This window comes from Camelus dromedarius, chromosome 35 (genome assembly GCF_036321535.1).
Source record: "Camelus dromedarius isolate mCamDro1 chromosome 35, mCamDro1.pat, whole genome shotgun sequence".
Classification (NCBI taxonomy): domain Eukaryota; kingdom Metazoa; phylum Chordata; class Mammalia; order Artiodactyla; family Camelidae; genus Camelus; species Camelus dromedarius.
The window spans coordinates 285156-306370 of NC_087470.1; the positions used below are offsets into that span (position 1 = coordinate 285156).

The window sequence follows — 21215 nt, forward strand, 5'->3', positions numbered from 1 at the left end:
TATTTTTTCATAATGTTTTCATTAGATAGGCATTGGTTTTCATGTGGAATATTTTTTATTTAGTTATTTCCATATTTTGAAAAATTACATTTGGGTTATTGAGTTACTTAATCTTATAGGTGAAAAATTATATGAAATAAAAATTTTAGAAGAAACACATAAGAAATGAGTCATCTGCAGAAAAGATTACAGTGGTGTGCTGAAAATCATGAGCTTCTGTGTAACGATGCAGTTCAGCTTAAGGAAGCAAGTGAAGAAACTGAGAAGCTCAGACCTGAGGTGATAGATCACTCCAGAATGTGCTCCTGTAGGTGAACGCTGCTTGCTGTAACAGTCAGCTCTTAGCCCTGTGTCACTGAACCAGGGCTCTAAATTCTGTTAATTAAAACAGCTGATTTGGGTTTGGTTTGCTTTTCTTTGTGTAGTCTGTTTTAGATTAGACTGAGAATACAGTCCACTGTCCATATCTAGGGGCTCCCTATCCAACAGATTCAACCAACTGTGGATTGAAAATATTCGGGGAAAAGCAGAAAGTTCCAAAAAATAACACTTGAATTTGCCACACACCAGTAACTACTTATATAGCATTCACATTGCCTTAGATACCATGAGTAATCTAGAGATGATTTAAAGTACACAGGAGGATGCATGTAAGTTCCATGCAAGTCCTATGCCATTTTATATAAGAGGCTTCAGCATCCATGGATGTTGGCATCTGGGGGGTCCTGGAACCTCTGAAAGCTGCCTGTACCACACTCCCCCGGTCTCTCTCCTCCAGCCCTGCCAGACTGCTTTCTGATTCTTGAACAGGCCAAACTCACTGCACTTCATGTTTGGCCCCTAGAAATACCCATTACTTTCTGAGCATGGCTCTGCTTCAATAAGAAGGGCTGCATTGCCACTAGAGAAGACAGTATGGAGGTTTCTTAAAAAACTAAAAATAGACTTACGATCCAGCCTTCCCACTCCCGGGCATATATCAGGAGAACTCTTAATTTGAAAAGACACATTCACGTCAATGTTCACAGCAGCACTATTTATAATAGCCAGGACATGGAAACAATGCAAATGTCCATCGACAGGTGACTGGATAAAGAAGTAGTGCTATATTTATACACTGGAATACCACTCGGCTATTAAAAAGAACAAAATGATGCCATTTGCAGCAGCATGGATGGACTTGGAGGTAGTCATTCTGAGTGAAGTAAGCCAGAAAAAGAAAAATGCCATACGATATCACTTATATGTGGAATCTAAAAAAAGACACACATGAACTTAACTACAAAAGAGAAACAGACCCACAGACATTGGGAAACAAACTTTTAGTTACCAGGGAGAGAAGGGGATGGGAAGGGATAAATTTGGGAATTCGAAAATTGCCCCTCTTGGGGAGTGATGGAAATGTTAGCTATCTTGATTGTGGTGATGGTTTTCTGGGTGTAGACATCTATCAAATTCATCAAATAGTACATGTGAAATATGTGTAATTTACTGAACAGGAATCACCACAATAAAGGTGTTTTTAAAAAGAAAAGATTGGCGGCATTGTGTCCTACGTTTTTATGTGTCTTCAGTGAGTGGGTCTTCAAGTTTCTGGTCTGCCATATTTTCTGAACCAGAAGTGCCTTCCTTCCCTTTCCTTTGATAAACTGTCAGTGGGTGGCATTTATTCCCGTGGCTTCAACTGCTCTCTGTCCACTGATTAACTGTCAAATCTTTTCCAGCATGGACATCTCAGTTTAGTCCCAGAAATACACTTATAATTGACAAGTAGACATTCCCACTTGATTAGCCCATAAAAATCTCAAGCTCTGTATGTTTGAATTTACACTCGCTCAGAACTAGGTTTACTTCTTCAAACAATGGCATCACTATCCCATCTGTATTCCGTGCCATACATCTGGGAGTTTTCCTTTACTTTTCCACTCCCTCACCCCCGTCAGTACTACAATACTATTCCTTAATGTCCCCAAACTAAGACCCTGCTCCTCGCTCCCCACTGCATTAATTCCCACCCCTTGCTAGTCACCCCAGTGCTGTTCTTTAGAGTGAACAATCCACTTTGCTCACTTTTAATGACTAACCTGTGTCACTCTCCTCCTTAAAACCCCAAAGAATTCCCCGCTGCGTATGTGAGGAGGTCCACGCTCCCTGATTTAAAATTACACCTTCTCATCACCTAGTTGCTGCTTTTTTTCAGCCTCAGCTTCCGTTAGTTCCCCACAGCCTCTAGCCTCACTGACCTTCCTTCCCTAAGTGCAAAGTGCTCTTAGACACGACCAGGCGTCTGCACGAGACACGCAAGCTGCTGAGAATCCCGTCCCCACCTCGCACTCTCCTGGTCTAGAGATTTGCTGGCATCCTTCAGATGTCAGTGCAGGAGGCATTTCCTCTCTGACACCTTCCCTACCTTCTAGAACCCTGCCCCAGGCAGTGCAAGGGCCCCTCTGAACATACAGTATACATGATGCCAAGTGACTCTTACCACATTGTTTTGAAAACCTATTTAAATTTGTCTCTTCCACGACACACTGTGATCTCCTTGAGGGATGGGGGGCTGTGTGGTGTTTGTCTAGACAGCTAATGTCTGGCACAGACCCCGGGCCATCGGAAACAGTCTGCTGAATCATCAAGAAGAACTGTCGTCTTTGCAACGTAAGAAAGACTACATGATCTCTGATCTTACACCATCCGGCAAGGGTCCAAATAATTTCACATAGAACTACACAGGCAAAGTATGTGCATTCTTTTCCTCTTTGTGATCCCGAGATCATAGGCATCCTGGAATGTAGGTGTCGCTTGAAGCTCTCCGTCCCCTGGGCTTTCACGTCCAGATTCAACATACTCTGTAGAAGTCGGAGGGATACGTGTACATCACCCTGTCTCAGAGGAAATGGAGCTTCAGCCTGACCAAGTTTAATGTCCATGTGAAGCCCGGAAATGTTCCAAATTGAAGCCTGAAGAAACATTTCCCATCTCTCCTTCCAGTCTGTCTGCCATCTGCATCCCAAATCCCCACCGTTCACCTGCATCTGACCAACTTCTATCTAGAAACCTCATTCTCTGTGGGACACTTGGATGAGAACTAATTACAGCAGTAATGAAAATGGTCCCATGACCATAGACTCTGCACAACAAGGATGCTTTGACCGGAGGCCTCAGCCGTGGCCTGCAGGGTCTGTTCACGTGTTCTGCCTGGCTTCCCTGCAGACGTTCTGCAGAAAATCAAGCCTGTAGTTAAAGTCATAGAAGGCCCAAGAAACCCAGAAAAATAAAGAGCCAGATTCATCTCCTTGGGAACATTTCTGAAAACCATCCACTAATGGGAAGAAGAGATTTTTAAGATGTTCGTTTCAGAGCAGATGATGTCCAACTGCAGGTGGGTCAGGCTTGTCATTTTTGCTCTCTAGTTGGCTTTCTGCTGCTTCTAACACGCCTCTGTTTAGAGAAGTGGTCTGAGTCGGCCCTCAGAGCAGAAAGGTGAGCTGGGCCGGCGACAGCCAAGCTCCGCTGCTGTGTAGTGACCCGCTGAGAAGGAAGGGATGGCCCAGGGCTTCCTCTGACTCTCCCTCAGTTATAAACTCTCTGAAGGAAAAATGGAATAAAAAATCTTAATTCAATATGGTATTGTCAAAGTATAAAAGTAGTCGGCTTTGGAGGGGAGGGTATAGTTCAAGGGGTAGAGTACGTGCCGGTTTCAGTTCCCAGTACCTCAATGTAAAACAATAATAAGAAAAAAATTTTTAAAGAAAAAGAACAAAGAAAAGAGATCTCAAACAACCCAACTTTAAAAAGAAAAAAGTTTTTAAAAAAGTAATCAGATTGGTGTTTTGCTAGATGAGGAGTTTGGGATTAACAGATACACACTACTAAGTATAAAATAAATAACCATTAACTCCCAGGTTCTTAATAACCTAGTTCAACCTGAATCCTTTGTCTTTTCTCCTCTAGGCAACCTGTGGAACCCTCTTTAATTCTCACCTTATAAAAGCATTCATTTAAAGGTGGTTTGAAAGGTACTGGTTAAACCTGTCATTTGTGGTTCCATGAATATAGGTCTAGTAAGAAAGATAGACAATAAACCAGTCAGTAAATAAATATATTATGTACTGCCAGGTACTAATAATTGCCACAAAGAAACATAAAGCATATTAGGAGAGAAAATGATTGAACAGGAAATATGTGCATCCTATTTTAAATACTGTGGTCAGATAAGTCCTCTCTGAAGGTAAAATAATTTGAACAAAGTCCTGAATGAAGTAAGAGAATAAGCCACGTAGGTAACAGACAAGAAAAGCCTCCCAGGCCGGGAGAAGTGTAAGTACGAGACTTGGAGTTACAAACACCGCTGTCCTGGTGGGGACCATCTGGGCGGTGAAGATGGGCTGGAGCAGAACGGTGAGAACTGAGGCTGCAGAGACGGGTGAGGGACAGGATCACACAAGGCCTTGGTAGGGACTCTGGATATCCTTCCTAATACAATGGAAAATCAGGACAGTATTTTGTACAGGGGAGCAACTTGATCTGATTCATCCTTTAATAAGACCATTGTGGGTGATGTATTGGGAATAAAAAATGGGAGCAGGGCAAGGTAAGCTGATGGGAAGCCAGTGGGAAGAGTGCTGCTGACCTGGAGAGAGACACCGAGGTTGGGCTCGATGACTGTGGGAGATGGGCTGAAAGGGGGACACGACTTGACAGTAACAGTCACAGGCCTTGGTGCTGGATTTGGACACAGACACAGAGTGGTTCAGGGTGATGGGTATGTGATATCTGGGGCTGAGTCACAGTTTGTGTCCAGGGCTCTGACAGGAGAAGAAAGTTGGGACGTTGATGTAGGTAAGAAGGGTTGGTGGGTGTTGAATTCCCCGTAGAGCTGCGTCTCTGTTTCTCTGTAGATGAAGTCAGCAGAGCAGGGATGGGTGTTCCTACTTCTGCAGAGAACTGCGTATCCTCCTAATCGGTAACTTTGAGAGGCCGACCTGCCCATCCAATTGCAACATCTTGAACCTGCTTCTTTCTATCTAGGAGGAGGTTTCCAACTAAGATGCCAATCAAAAATTCCCGTGTCCAGAGTCAGAGCTGTGTGCCTTTGGAATGATCTCAGAGCTGCCTCCACAGAGGCTCGGTGTGCTCTCTCTCCCTCAGAGAACACAGTTCCCCTTCAGCCTGGTGGGTCTTAGCAGAGAAGGTTTCACAAATAGCCCCTCTCAGGCCCTGGGGACCAACGTCCCTCCGGGCCAAGCTCTGAAAGCAAGCATGAGGTCCAGGCAAAGGAGCTGGCCATGTGCGACCTTGGGGAGTGGCTTTCTCCAGGGAGCCATCTGGAAGATTACATGAGGACAGTCTACAAAAGGATGGGAGGGTTGATGGTGTAAATGGATTTTAATTTTTGCTCTGAATCTGATTCTGTCCTTCCGTTTTGTTAAGGAAGTGTTCTTAGGCTAGCCATGATTCTCCTTTGTCTTTCTTTTTATTTGGTCATCCAAGAGGTTTAGATAGGATATTTGTTTTAGGGTAAGAACCTTTAAAAACATCCTTGCAAATAGCTTCTTATTGGGCATTTGGACAAGACAACCAGTAAATTCTCCCAGCTCTATTGAACCCCCTTGTTCCTCCAGGGAGTCTCCAAAGGTATACATGTTCCAAATCTGACCCAAAACCAATGAGCCTTTTTTTTTTTTTTAATCACTTCACCACGGACAAAAGATGTCACTAAAGAAGGTGAGAAAAGAGCAGGTCCCCATCATCCAGAGTCCCTCCCAAAGAGCCCACAGAAATAAAGAGGAGATGAACGAGAGAAAAGGTTTATTTATACACACGCAGGAGCCAACCAGAAAAGTAACTACCATGTTAAATTGTGAAAGTTAAAGGCTTTGTTATCAACCTAACTTAATAGGGCAAAGGGGGAGGGGAGAATTGGCTTCCATGACAGGTTTTCTTCTACATCTATTGAACCTCAGGTATCTTCAGCTTAAAGAGCTTTTGTATCAACCGTGGGTTCCATCTGGCTTTCCATTCCTCGAAATTTGTTCTTCTTTTTCAAGAGTCACTCATCTGTTCGGAGCCCCTGGATTTTCCACGTGAATTTTAGATTGATTGTCAATTCCTGCAAAACATCACCTGGGACTTGGGTAGGCATTCTTTGAATCCTTAGATCTATTCGTGGACTATTGTCATCTTAGTAGAACGAAGCCTTCTGCTCCATGATTATGGGATTATTTTCTGTGAATGTAGGTCTTAAATTCTCAACAGAATCTCTCATCTATTGTGGTCTTCAGTGTCCAAGTCTGGGACTTCTTCCTCACCTCTATTGGATGCTGCTTCAGAACAGACACGACCTCCTGGAGAACATCCACTGCCACGGAGCTGACATGGAACTGAGTCCTGAGAGGTCTTTGTTCTTTAAGGATTCTTAACTCCTGTAGAATTCATATTTTACTCTCATAAATGCTTATTGTCCTCATAATAAATCTTTTAAAAATAGGATTAATGTACTTTAATTACTCCATAGATGAGTAATGAATGGGTCACACTAACATAGGATTTTAATCCTTTTAGAATTAGTAGAGCAATACAGACATATTACAAAACATTGAAATGTTGCTTAAAAGAGAAGAGAAGAGATTTGTAAATCCCACGCACGGAGGTGACTGTCATGAACGGTTTGGTGCTCACCTCTCAGTCTTTGTGTCTCTCAGTCTGTCTCTCTCCATCTGTCTCTCACACACACATAATCAGATTCATTTACATCTATGTTGTTTTCACACATATGTTGTTGTGCAGATGGGACCCGGATGCAGAGTTGGGTTCACATGCACCCATCCATTGACATCAGGTAGAGAACAGACACCCACTTTTCCAAATGCACAGCATTCATTCATCCACGTGAACCAGAATGAATGGACCCCATCCCCTCTCCATCAAACTTAGTGTTGCTTTAATTCCGACTGTTTCAACTAGTGCTGTGATGAACACCCTTGAAAAGACATCTTTGAATAGTTGTGCAAGGACTTAGTTGAGATCAGCTCTGAGGATCAGCACTGCTGGGGAAGGGATGCACCTGTGGCCCTTTGATGCATCCTGCACCCTGTTCTCCCGGAGAGGAGCGTCAGTTCTCTTTTCCCTCCAAGGGATCTGCTGGAGCCACTGCCTGCTCACGTTGTCACCAGAGCTGGTTGTCACCTGACTAAAGACCTGCCAGTGTGATGGTAACCAATGCTGTCTCTGCAATGTGTCCATCGGCCTGTGTCCTCACCTGTGGGTCCAGCATCTCTAACACACAGACCACCTGTACTGCCTTTCATTGGAACTGCCTGTGTCTGTTCTGTTTCTGTTTAGAACACTGGGTTTTGAGAGGTTTTTGGACCACAGGGATGTGAAAACTTTCTCCAATCTTGGGTTATGAGGAACGCTTCTTCCAGGTTGTGGTTTGTCTTTCCAGCTGTTTTTCTGGGCTTTTGCTTGTTTTTTGATTTGTTTGGTTTTGCTTTTGCCACAGGAAGACCTAAGCATCTCCCTTCTGTTTTCTGGCTGTGGCGTCACAGGGGGAACAGCAGTGTCTACCCTGAGATTTTGCACAGTTACTAAAAGGGCTTCATTTTGTACATCATATCTTTAGCCCACCTGGATTTCCCTTTCAAATACTAAAAATGATATTTCAAGTAAAAATAAAAAAGTCACCAGTCCCAGCTTAAAACATGTGGGCAGGCACAAAAAGCCACCTTTCATAGTTTCATTGACAGGGAACACCCAGGAGAGGTAAAGACAGACAGAGAGAAAGAGGACTCGGGTTTGTCAGGGGCTGGGGGAGGGAGAAAGTGGAGTGCATGCTCTGGATCCAGGGTTTCACTTTGAGGAAAGAAATAGTGTGAAACTAGATGGTAGTGATAGTCTCACATCATGTGAATGCACCTAATGCTCCTGAACTGCACAATTTAAAAGGGAAAAAGTCTATATTTTATTAAAAGAAACTTAAAAAAGAAAAATAAAGGATGCCATAAACAATGTGAAACAAACAAACTAAACTAAGGAAAAACCAAACACAAACATCTTCAGGGGAAGGGAAGTCAAGTTCGGGTGTGGCGGGGACTGACGGTGGGATTTTGGAGAAGGTGTGGGTGGGCGCAGAGGGGGCTCAGCCCCAGGGGGTGCTGACGCCTGAACTGGTTCTCCGTTGCTCAGTGGTCCAGGTGCAGGAGCTTCAGGAGAAACAGGAGCAGCAGGAGGGAGCTTGGGGTCTCCTGCTGGATCCAGATCGTCCTTTTTTTGGTCTCTGGCATCTTCCCCTGCCCCTGCCTGCTCTGTAACTGTTGGAAGTGGAGAGAGCTTTCAGTCTAGTGGAAGAGCTCATGCTGTGAGAGAAGAAAAATTGACCCACGTGCCTCCCTTTCCATGTGCCTCTTCAAGGACAGAAATCTTCCCAGAGCTTTCTAGACAGCTCCCGCCCAGCAAGTGCCCACAGGATGTGTTCTGTGGCTGAATTCTTCCAGACAGGTGGTCTGAGGCCAGTCTTTGCTCTGGTGTCAGCAGCAGCCTCTGGTGATGCCTCCCTGTGTGGCCCAGCCCTCGGCCCTCCCTCACCTACACACAGGCACTGGCCCCTCCCTTCTCACCTTCGGGCTATGCCGCAGGCAGCTCCTGGTCCTCCACCTGACTCCCAAGGAGGTGGGCACGGTGCTCCAGGTAGGAACTGGGGGTGCTGAGCTGCCCATCAGCCCCAGGGAGGACCCTGGGGAGAGGCCTGGGCGGTGTCTGGGCAGAAGGCCATGGTGGTGGGGAGCCCTCCACATCCAGACTCACCCGGGCCTGCGCTGGCCCTCAGATGTGTGGCGCATCAGCCCCTCACTCAGGGAGGTGGAATGGGTGTCCTCATCCACCGATTCCTGCAGTGTCCAGCTCTGTAATCACAGTGACCGGCAGCCGGCCAGGCCCGGAGGTCTCAGAGCCCTGCCCGGCCAGGACCACCCTTGCTTCTGCCCACTCGACCCTCTGCTGTCAGATCAGACTGGGACATTTATCAGCTCAGACAGTCACCCGGGAGGGAAGAGACACACCTGAAGGGCATGGGCTCCACCTCGGGCAGCAGGGCCCTGCCCCGGCTCTCCACATCCCAGCCAGCTAGCTGTGACCCGGGTTGTGGACGTGACCGGCCCCCCAGGACTCTGACCCTTCCTCAGCCTGCTCTTGCTTGAGGAAGGACGCCCCCAACATGACTGCCCCACCTCCACCAGCCAGGAAGGGGATGTGGGGCTACCCCGGGGGGGGGATCTGAGTGGTGGCCTGGCCTGGGCAGGCCTGCTCTGGGGCTCCCTGTGTTACCTTTGGGTCTCTCTGGCCAAAAGGCCAGAGGCGCCTGGGGTGAGAGCTGACCCAGCACCGGCACCGCTGGCCCAGCCCCTCGCTGCAGGCTTTCCGGTGGCCGCGGCCTCGGGGTGTTGGACGCAGCAGAACACCTCTGAGTTGAGCTGAGTTGACCAACCAGGTGAGCTGAGTAGGGGCTTCTCTACAGAGTGGGTGCCTGGTGACCTAGGTTCCAAGTTCTGTTGGGCTGTATTGCCAGGGAAGTGAGGTCACTTCCTGGGGTCCCCTTCCCCAAGCCTCCTCCTTACACAAAGCTCCCCAAGGGCCTTTCTGGGCTGAAGATGGCTCACTTCCCACCCCATGCCATGTCCACACACAGTGACACCAACTCGGCCCCTCCTATAGCCCTGGGGAGGCCTGGATGCAGCCAGGGCCACAACTCTGAGGACACAGCTGGGTTCAGACCCAGCTCCCCCCCAGCAGCGCTGTCACCCTGGACAAGCCACCTGCCTCTCAGGGTCTCCCCAATCCCCCATCGGCACAGTGGGGTTCATTCTGGCCCCTGCTTCCTGGGGAAGACATCCTGTCTCTAGACCCATTAACACCTAGCGCACCTATCACCCCCACGGGCTGGCATCACAGGGAGCTCGTGCACAAACTCAGCAAGGGTAGGACCCCACAGAGGGCTGGCGGTGTGCAGAGCACATGCCACACAGGCCGGGGTCTGCCCTGGGCTCTGGGGAAAGTCACCCTCCTTGCCGCCTACTTCCCAGCTACCTGTCAGCGTGTTGAAATTAATTACAACTTTGACATTGTCCGCTCTGGCATACAACCTCCTAGGTCATTGTGTCCTGTTCAGATCCAGGCCCAGTGTCTCATCTCAGCCTCTGTGGTGGGCTGCCCCACAGTGTCTCCCTGCTTGTTTGCCTTCTGGTCACACGTCCTTGTGTGATCCCCACACCCTCCCCTGGAGGGTGGATGGACATTGAGCCCGGGTTCTGACATGCAGACTGACTTACAAAAATGTGCATGAGTTCCACTCATTCCCAGCTCCAGTGTTCATTCTCTCTCTCTTTGTCTCTCAGTGCCTCTCTCTCTGCCTTGTCTCTCTCTCTGTTTCTCTCTCTCCCTCTGCCTCTCTGTGTTTCAGTCTGTCTCTTTTCTGTATGTATGTGTATATACGTTTATGTGTATATGTGTGTATTTATGTGTGTGTAATGTTAGGGCCCAGGGCAAGTCACTTCTTAAAATGCCTTGATGACGTATTGATTCATTTGAATTCATGTTACTGAAGAAAAAACATCTTTGAAAGCTGTGCAAGCACTTTGGTGGGATCAGCTCTAAGGCTCAGCACTGCTGGGGAAGGGACGCACCTGTGGCCCTTTGATGTGTCCTGTACCCTGTTCTCCCAGAGAGGAGTGGCCATTTTCTCTTCCTTCCAGGGGACCTCCTGGGGCCTCTGCCTGCTCACGTTGTCACCAGAGCTGGCTGTCACAAGGCTAAAGGCCTGCCAGTGTGACGGTGACCAGTGCTGCCTCCACAGTGTGTCCGTCTGCCTGTGTCCTCACCTGAGAGGTTGAGCATCTCGAGCACACCGGCCACCTGCACTGCCTCTCATTGGAACTGCCTGTGTGTGTTCTGTTTCTTTTCAGAACACTGGGTTTTGAGAGCTTTTTGGACCACAGGGATGTGAAGCCTTTCTCCAACCTTGGGTCTTAGGAACACTTTTTCCAGGTTGTGTTTTGTCTTTCCAGCTGCTTTTCTTAGCCTTTGCTTTTTGTTTCTTTTTGGTTTTATTTTGGCACAGGAAGAGTGAAGCATCTCCCTTCTGGCTCTGGCTTCACATTTAGAACAGCAGTGCCTACCCTGAGATGATGCACAGAGTTACTAAAAGGGCTTCATTTAGTACGTCTCATCTTTAATCCATCTGGATTTTCCTCTCAAAATACAAAAATGCTAATTTATGTAAAACAAAAAAATTCACCAGTCCCTGCTTAAGATATGTGGGCAGACAAAAAAAGCCACCTTTTATATGATTTCATTGATAGGGAACCTCCAGGATAGGTAAAGACACACAGAGAGAAAGGGGATTAGGGCTTGTCACGGGCTGCGGAAGGGAGGACGTGGGGTGTGCTTTTGATACAAGCTTTTACTTTGAGGAAAGCAATAGTCTGAAACCAGTGGTGTTGGTCTCACAGCATTGTGAATGCACCTAATGCTCCTTAATTGCACAATTTAAAATGGGAAAAGGCTTAACTTTATTCTTATAAACTTAAAACATAAAAATAGAATATCCTATAATAGAAAAGAACAAATTTGACTCCCTATTAGATCTGTTCTTTTGGGTTTTTTTTTTTCTTTTTTTAAAACATTTTTTATTGATTTATATTCATTTTACAATGTTGTGTCAAATTCCAGTGTAGAACACAATTTTAGATCTGTTTTTCGTTTGTTTGTTTGTTTGTTTTAACCCTGTGCCCTGTTTCCCAGGCTTAGACTTGCCAGCTCTGCACATTTTGTAAAACAATGTTTCCTTTAGCTTGAAATATACAGGAAAGCCTATTCTCAAGGCTCTCACCCTTAAGGATATTGACACTTTTGCACTTAATATAAAGACAAGTTGTAGAATAGAAAGTAACATTTGTTTTGTTAGAGGTTATACAGAGGCACCATGACCTGACCCATGTGGACAGCTGCAGACCAAGATAATGGCAGACTAATGTCCTGGAGAGCCAGCTTCCCCAAGTCAGACTTCAGGCTCTTTTTCTACTAAAAAGGGGAGGAGCTGTGGTTGGTTGTTGCAAACTTCTTGGTGTAGGATTTCTTTGTTCTTGGAATCCTTTGCTGACCATGGTTTCCCTGTAAAACCTCCAACAAAACAAACGTTATTTTCTATTCTGCAACTTGTTGTCTTTATAGGAGTGCAAAAGTGTTAATATCCTTAAGGGTCAGAGCCTTGAGAATAGGGCCTCCTGTATATTTCAGGCTAAAGGCAACCTTGTTTTACAAAAGGGACAGAGCTGGCAAGACTAAGCCTAGAAAAGAGGGCACACGGTTAAAGTCAGAGGAACAGATCTAATATGGAGTCAGGTTTATTCTTTTCTATTACAGTGCCTTTTGGTGAGATCTAAGAGGCTGTTTCCTCTGCGGGTCCTCCTCTGCCCCAGGCTGGGATTCAAGCAGGAGCCCTGCCAGGTTCACCATGACTGTGGACCTGATCTCCCACAGAGAAAGTAACAATTATTGGTGATTAAAATCAAGTGTCAAATTCCCTTCAATTGTCTGTAAGCTATACCACGGCAGGGGACATCTCATTGGCCAGTCAATGGTCAGTCTCCCCTGATGCAAGGGACCAGCGTCATGGCGGGCTCCAAGGTGGCCTGGCCAGTGCAGCTGCCTGCTTTACTCTCCAGCCTTGGCTTCCTAACCTGGACACTTTCAAAAGCTCCCATCCCTCTTCCTTCTGGCCTGGTGTGAATGAACTAGGTCCCTGCACCCACCTGGGCTGAGTCCAGGCCATGCACACAGCCCACTGCCTGCTGTCCAACCCTCGGCTCAAGTGCACCCTCTGAACTCGCCCACCCCTATAGGTCTGTGTGCCCAGTGCCTCCGCCTACAGGTCCAGATCACCATCAGGACCATCAACCACCCAAGGCCCACAGGCCAATGACAGGCAGCCCGGGGTCACCCTGACCGGCCCGCTAAATTGAGGCACAAGGCGCGGGGTCAGGGCACCAGGGCGGGAATTGGAACCACTTCCAGCCCAGCCTGCTTCGCTCTGTAGCCTCAGACACTAGCTATGCAGGTGCACACTAGGCTGGATTCCCCCGCTGGTGGCAGTCGCCATCGTGACTGGAGCCCGGACTTCCCCACTCCAACCACGGGGTGAGGGGTGAGGGGATCATCTCCTGGTAGGGGTGCACTTGGAGTGAGGGGGGATCCCGCAGTGAGGGGGTACAGGCTGAGGGGTGAGGGGCTGCTCCGAGTGGAACTGACCCGGCTAAGAGGTGAGGGAGACCATTTCTGGATGTTGGGGGTCCTGCGGTGAGGCATGTGGGGTGAGGTTGTGGTGCAGGGGCCATAGGTTAGGACCTAGCAGGAGGGAGTGTGGGGGCTGGGACCTCAGTGTGAGGAGGAGCCCGGTCTTTGGGATCTGATGGGAGACTGGGCCTGGCCTGGGGTGGGAGGGTAGTAACAGGAAGAGTGAGGTGAGTATGGGGAGTGAGGATGGGGGTGTGTGGCCTGGCCCAGGGTGGTCGTGGCTCTGGTTGGGTGCCAGGACCCAGCCAGTGGCAGGATGGGGACATTGGGGATGGAGACCCAGCAGGGCGGGCAGCGGGGTGAGCCCGCCCCACCGCCCCACCGCCGGGCCCCGCCCAGGCCGTCCCGGCCCCAGTCGCCACGTCCGGTACAGCAGGAGCCCCAGGCCAGCATCCGCGCTGCGGGCGGGAGGAGGAGGAGGGGCGAGGACGCGGGAGCGCGCCCAGAGCTTGTGGAAGCCGGGCGGGATCCGGGTGTGCTCCTGGCCCAGCTCCCGGAGGAGGAAGTGGCCTGGAGTCTGGGCCGCCACTTGCCATCACCTCTCCTGTCGCCGCCGGGCAGGTAAGGGGGCGCCGGTGAGGGCGCGCAGATTGAGGGGCCGGCGGGTGAGGCCTGGGCTGCGCAGTTGGGGAGGCGCATGGGTAGGGGTGTGTAGGTGAGGCCCGGATGACGGGGCAGGTTAGGACCCTGATGCGGGTCCAAGGCCACAGCCCTGGTTCGTGGTGCCCCACCCCCGCAACATTAGTAGTCCCTGAACCCCGCGTCTTCGCCGCTGCTTGTACCCAGGTTTGGAAAAGCGGGTACAGCCCCGGGAGGTGGGAGGCCGCCTGTCGGCCCTGGAGCACCTCCGACCAGCCCTCAGACTATAACCTGCTCCCAGGAGGCGGATGCCGTGCGGTCAGGGGACCTCTGTGGCGCCCGCGGGTGGGATGGGGGCTGCCCCTGGATTGCTCCCTGTTCCCCCGAGGCCTAGACTGGGGTGGACTCTGCTTCCCCATGTTCGCGGGGTGCACGTCTCATGGTAAGCCTGCCCTTGAGGAGCAGTCGCGGAGTTGTCAGGGTGCAGGGGCAGCGGCGGCGGCCGGGAGAGGGGTCTGCCCCTTCCAGCCTGTGGATTTGCTCCCATCTTCCCCGTGTCCTGTCCCAGGGGCGACCTCTAAAGCCCCAGGTTCGTGCGACTCAGGTTACAGGTCAGTCTGCTTCAGGGAGGTGGGCGCCCTGCTGTCAGTGTGCGGCGGCGGTAGCGATAATAGGAAATGGGAGCAAATCCCCGTGCTCCCACAGGGCAGCCCCAATCCGCCGCCGCCTCCGCCGCCCCCCAACAGCACCTGAGTCCCGCGAACCTGGGGCAGCAGAGGCCAAGCCCAGGAAATGCCGCGAAGGAATTTGAAGCAAATCCACAGGCTGGCATGGGCAGATTCTGTAACCAGCCAAGGCTGCCCCTGCCTCCAGCCACAACGCACCCGCCTCCCTGGAGCAGGCTGACCTAGGGATGTGCCTGGGGTAGCAGAGGCCGCCCCCAGGCCATGCCACAGGGGAGATGGGGGCAAATCGATTAGCTTGCCAGGGGCGGCGCCCCTCTCCCCGTCGCTACCCCAGGTTCGCGGATCACTTGTTAACAGGTCAGTTGGCGCCTGGAAGGCAGGCTTGGTCCAGTCAGGGGGCGGTGGCTGAGGGAGGGATGCTGCCCCAGGGGGAGAAGGTCGACTTGCTCCCATCTCCCCCAGGACCTGTCCTCGGGGCAGCCTCAGCTACCCCAGGTTCGCAGGACGCATGTCTTCATGTCAGCCTGCTCCTGGGAGGAGGGCGCAGTGCAGTCAGGGGGCAGCGTCAGCAGCGGGCAAGGACTTTAGGAGGACTGGGCTCCAGCCCATGATAACTCAGTCTTCTTTCTTTTGCTTCCTCAGCTGGTGGCTGCAACGGCTTTTCCATTATAGATTATTACCAGATATTGAACATAGGTTTCTGTGATATACAGAAAAAAACTTTTTAAATAATCTATTTTTATATATAGTGACATTTGTAAATTTCAAACTCCCAAATTTATCCCTTCCCACCCCCTTTCCATGGTAACCATAAGATTGTTTACTAAGTCTGCAAGTCTGTTTTGTAGATGAGTTCATAGTGTCTTTTTTTTTTTCAGATTGCACATATGAGTGTTATCATATGGTATTTTTCTTTCTTTTTGTGGGTCACTTCACTTATAGTGATGATCTCTAGGTCCATCCATGATGCCGCAAATGGCATTGTTTTATCCTTTTTTATGGCAGAGTAGTATTCCATTGTATAACTATACCACATTTTCTTTATCCAGTCATCTGTTGCTATGTTTAGGTTTCTTCCATGTCTTGGCTACTGTATACAGTGGTGCTATGAATACTGGGGTGCAGATATCTTTTCACATTGGAGTTCCCTCCAGACATATACCCAGAAGTGGGACTGCTGGATCATAGGGTAAGTCCATTTTTAGTTTTTTTTAGGAATTTCTGTACTGTTTTCCATAATGGCTACACCAAACTACATTCCCACCAGCAGTGTAAGAGGGTTCCCTTTTCTCCACACCCTCCCCAGCATTTATCATTCATGAACTTTTGTGTGATGGCCATTCTGACTCGTGCGGGCTGATACCTTATTGTAGTTTTGATTTGCATTTCTCTGATAATTAGTGATATTGAGCATTTTTACATGTGGCTATTGGACATTTGTAGTCTTTATTGGAGAAATACCTGTTTAGGTCTCCCCATTTTTGGATTGGATTGTTTGATTTTTGTTATTAAATTGTATGAGCTGTTAATATATTCTGGAAATTAAGCCTTTGTCAGTTGAATCATTTATAAATATTTTCTCCCATTCCGTATGTTGTCATTTAGTTTTGCTTGTGGTTTCCTTTGCTTTCCAAATGCTTATGAGTTCAGTTTGGACCCATTTCTTTACTTTTGCTTTCACTTCTATTCCTTGGTAGACTGCCCTAGGAGAACATTGCTGAGATGTATATCAGATAATGTTTTGCCTATGTTTTCTTCTAAGAGGTTTATAGTGTCTTGTCTTATGTTTAAGTCTTTAAGCCATTTTGAATTTATTTTTCTTCATGGGGTGAGGGAGTATGCTAACATCATTGATTTACATGCAGCTGTCCAATTTTCCCTACTCCATTTGCTCAAGAGACTCTCTTGACTCCATTGTGTGTTCTTGCCTCCTTTGTCAAAGATGAATTGACCAAAAGTGTGTGGGTTTATTTCTGGGCTCTCTCTTTTCCATTGACCCATACGTCTGTTTTTGTACCAATACCATGGATGACTGTAGCTCTGTAGTACTGTCTGAAGTCTGCGGGGGTTATTCCACCAGCAGTGGTCTTTTTCTTCAGCAATGCTTTGGTAATTCTGGGTCTTTTGTGATTTCACATAAATTTTAGGGTTATTTGTTCTAGTTTTGTGAAAAATGTACTGGGTGATTTGATAGGGTTTGCATTAATCTGTAGATTGCTTTGGGCAGTATGGCCATTTTAACAATGTTAATTCTTCCAATGCAAGAACATGGGCTATCTTTCCATTCCTTTAAGTTCTCTTTAATTTAGCCAGTGTTTTGTAGGTCTGCACATGTAAGTTTTTCATGTCCTTGGTCAGATTTATTCCTAAGTACTTTATTTTTTGGATGCAATTTAAACAGGGATTATTTCATTTAAAGAAATGCCACTGATCTCTGTGTGTGGATGTTGTGTCCTGCTACCATGATGAGTAGTAGCTCTATTAGTTTTTGTGTGAAGCTTTTAACGTTTTCTATATATAGTATGCCATCTGCTTATAATGACAATTTTACTTCTTCTTTTCCATTTTGGATCCCTTTTATTTTTATTTTTTTTCTCATTTAATTGCTATGGCTAGGACTTCCAATAGTATATTGAATAGATGTGATGAGAGTGGGCACCCTTGTCTGGTTCCAGATTTTAGCGGCAAGGCTTTCAACTCTCTTGGTAGGGTGTTATGATGACTGTAGGTATGTCATGAATAGCTTTTATAATGTTGAGATATGTTTCCTGTATACCCACTTTAGTAAGACCATGGGCACAGTGTGGCCAGGGGACTGGGAAGATGGCAGAGGCGGTAGCCTTGGAGGTGATGGTGAAGGAAGGGGGTCTGCCCCTTGAGAGCCAGTCACTTGCTCCCATCTTCCCTGCTGCCTGGCCTGGGGGTGGCCTCTGCTGCCCCAAGATCCTCTTTAGGTCAGACTGCTCCGTAGAGGACTGTGTGGTCCAGTCAGTGAGCAGCGGGGAGGATGAAATCTGTGGCAGCTTTCGAGGCGGGAATAACAGGATGCTGCCATTTGTGAGCTGGGAGATTTGCTCCCAGTTCCCTGTGGCCTGGCCTGGGGGTGGCCTCTGTTGCCCCAGGTTCGCTGGAGGCACAGCCCCAGGTCAGCCAGCTCCCAGGAGCCTTGCACCCTGTGGTCAGGGGGCTGGGGCGGAGGCGGCCGTGGTGGGAGGGGCGCTGCCCATTGTGAGCCCCTGGATTTGTTCCCATATCCCCCGAGGTATGGCCTGGGGGCAGCATCTGCTTACCAGGGTTCACCTGATGCACGTCTTAGGGTTACCTTGCTCCCTGGAGGCCTGTGTGGTGCTGTCAGGGGTCTGGGGGCTGTGGCAGCACTGACGGTGGGGGTAGGGGGCCTGCCTAAGATGCTCCAATCTACTTGCCCCCATCTCCCCTGTGGCCTGGCCTGGTGCTGGCCTCTGCTGCCCTAAGTTCGCAGGACGCAGGTTACAGGTCAGCCTGCTCCTGGGAGGCTGCGCAGTGCAGTGTGTGGGGGCGGCTGCAGCAGGAAATGGGAGCAAATCCCCAGGCTTGCACGGGGCAGCCCCAATCACGTCACCGCTGCTGCCACCCCCTGACCACACTGCACCCGCCTCCCAGGAGCAGGCTGACAGGGAGAAGTGCATTCCGCAAAGCTGGGACAGCAGAGGCCGCCCCAAAGCTAGGCAGCAGGGGAGATGGGAGCAAGTGGACTGGCTCTCCCAGAGCAGCCCCTCTCCCCGTCGCTGCTACAACCACTGCTGCCCCCTGACCTCACCACCCCAGCCTCCCAGGAGCTGACTGTCACGTAACTTGAGTCCCCTGAACCTGGGGCAGCAGAAGCTGCCCCTAGGCCAGGCCACAGGGAGATGGGAGCAAATGGACAGGGTCACTGAAGCATCTCCTGCACCCGTTGCCCCTGCCACCTGACCACACCACGCCTGGCTCCGGGCAGCAGGCTGACAGGGAGACCTGCCTTCCAGGAAGCTGAGGCAACAAAGGCCTCCCCCAGGCCAGGCTGCGGGGAAGATGGGAGCAAGTCCACTGGTTCTCTGGGGGGCATCTCCCCCTCCCCCGCAGCTGTCGTTGTCCCTACTGCAGCCTCTGCACTTTGACTGTACCGTGCCAGCCTCCCAGGAGCAAGCAGTTCCCAAGACATGCATCCCACAAATCTGGGGTAGCAGAGGCTGCCCCAAGACAGGCTGTGGGGGAGATTGAAGCAAATCTAAAGGCTTGCATGGCAGCCCCCCTAACCCACTGCCACCGCCTCCCTGACCACACTGTGGCCACCTCCCGGGAGCAGGCTGACCCAGGGAGGTGCCTGCATCAAAGCTGGAGCAGCAGGAGCTGCCCCCAGGCCATGATGCAGCGGAGATGGGGGCAAGTAGACCAACTCCCCACCGCTGCCCTAGGTTCGTGGAACACTTATTTCCAGGTGAGTTGGGTCCTGGGAGGCGGGTGCACTGCTGTTAGGAGGCAGCAGCAGCAGCAGCTGGGAGGGTGGCTGTGGTGGTGGTGGAAGGGTGGCTGCCCCGGGGGAGCAGGTGGACTTGCTCCCATCTCCCAGGGGCCTGTCCTGGGGGCGGCCTCTGCTGCCCCAGGTTCACTAGTCACATGTCTTCATGTCAGCCTGCTCCTGGGAGGAGGGCGCAGTGCGGTCAGGGGGCAGTGTCAGCAGTGGGCAAGGACTTTAGCAGGACTGGGCTCCGGCCCGGGATAACTAACTCCTCTTTCTTCTAATTTCTTTAGGTAGTGGCTGTAGCAGCTTTTCCATTATAGATTATTATATTGAGCATAGGTCTCTGTGCTATACAGAAGAGACTTTTTAAAAAAAAATCTATTTTTATATGTAGTGAGTAACATTTGTAAATCTCAAACTCCCAGATTTATCTTTTCCAACCCCCTTCCCCTGGTAACCGTGAGATTGTTTACTAAGTCTGCAAGTCTGTTTCTGTTTTGTAGAAGAGTTCATAGTGTCTTTTTTTTTTTTTTTAAGATTGCACATATGAGTGATATCATACAGTTTTTTTTCTTTCTCTGGCTTACTTAACTTAGAATGATGATCTGTAGGTCCATCCATGTTGCTGCAAATGGCATTAATTTATCCTTTTTTATGGTAGAGTAGTATTCCATTGTATAAATATACCACATCTTCTTTATCCAGTCATCTGTTGGCTACATTTAGGTTGCTTCCACGTCTTGGCTATTGTATTTAGTGGTACTGTGAACATTGAGGTGCAGATATCTTTTCTCATTAGAGTTCCCTTTGGATATATACCCAGGCGTGGAATTGCTGGATCATAGGGTAAGTCTATTTTTAATTTTTTGAGGAATTTCCATACTGTTTTCCATAATGGCTGCACCAAACTACATTCCCACCAGCAGTGTAAGAAGGTCCGTTTTCTCCATGCCCTCTCCAGCACTTATCATCCATGACCTTTTGAATGATGGCCTTTCTGACTGGTGTGAGGTGACACCTCACTGTAGTTTGATTTTCATTTCTCTGACAATTAGTGATATTGAGCATTTTTTCATGTGCCTGTTGGCCATTTGTATGTCTTCATTGGAGAATTGCTTGTTTAGATGCTCTTTCCATTTTTGGACTGGGTTGTTTGTTTCTTTTTTCTTTTGTTATTAAGTTGTATGAGCTGTTTATATATTCTGGAAATTAAGCCTTTGTCAGTTGAATCATTTACAAATATTTTCTCCCATTCTGTAAGTTGTTGTTTCATTTTGCTTATGGTATCCTTTGCTGTGCAAATGCTTATGAGTTTAATTATGTCCCATTTGTTTATTTTTGCTTGTATTTCCATTTCCTGGGTAGACTGCCCTAGGAGAACATTGTTAAGATTTCTGTCAGAATATTTTGCCTATATTTTCTTCTAGGAGATTTATCATGTCCTGTCTTATATTGAAATCTTTAAGCCATTTTGAGTTTGTTTTTGTGTATGGAGTGAGGGAGTGTTCTAACTTACTGATTTATATGCTGCTATCCAGTTTACCCAACACCATTTGCTAAAGAGACTGTCCTTTCTCTGTTGTATATTCTTGTCTCCTTTGTTGAAGATTAATTGACCATAGGTCTGTGGATTTGCTTCTGGGCTCACTATTCTGTTCCATTGATCCGCATGTCTCTTTTTATGGCAATACTATGCTGTTTTGATGCCTGTAGCTCTGTAATGTCTGGTCTGGGATGGTTATTCCTCCAGTTTCATTCTTTTTCTTCAATATCGCTTTGGCAATTCTGAGTCTTTTGTGATTCCATATAAACCTTAATATCGTTGTAAAAAAAAAATGTCTCGGGTAATTTGATAGGGGTCGCATCAAATCTGTAGATTGCCTGGGGCAGAATGGCCATTTTAATGATGTTGTTTCTTCCAATCCAAGAGCACGGGGTACCTTTCCATTTTTTTTAAGCCTTCAGTTTCCTTAATCAAAGTTTTGTAGTTCTTCACATATAAGTCTTTCACCTCCTTTGTCAGATTTACTCCTAAGTATTTTATTGTTTCAGATTCAATTTTAAAAGGGAGTGTTTCTTTACTTTCTTTTCTTGTTGATTCATTGTTAGTGGCTAAAGGGTTGTAC

General features: G+C 48.5%; 1 protein-coding gene across 2 annotated transcripts in view; it reads left to right on the forward strand.

Moving 5' to 3' along the window:
• The first annotated feature begins 13756 nt into the window (after window positions 1-13756).
• Window positions 13757-21215, forward strand: part of LOC135319937 (ephrin type-A receptor 8-like) — a 44092-nt gene continuing 36633 nt past the window's right edge. For both annotated transcript variants that reach the window (XR_010379012.1, XM_064482271.1), the window contains exons 1-2: window positions 13757-13905; window positions 15679-15798. The gene's annotated coding sequence lies outside the window, so the exon portion shown is untranslated. The remainder of the gene's footprint in view (window positions 13906-15678; window positions 15799-21215) is intronic.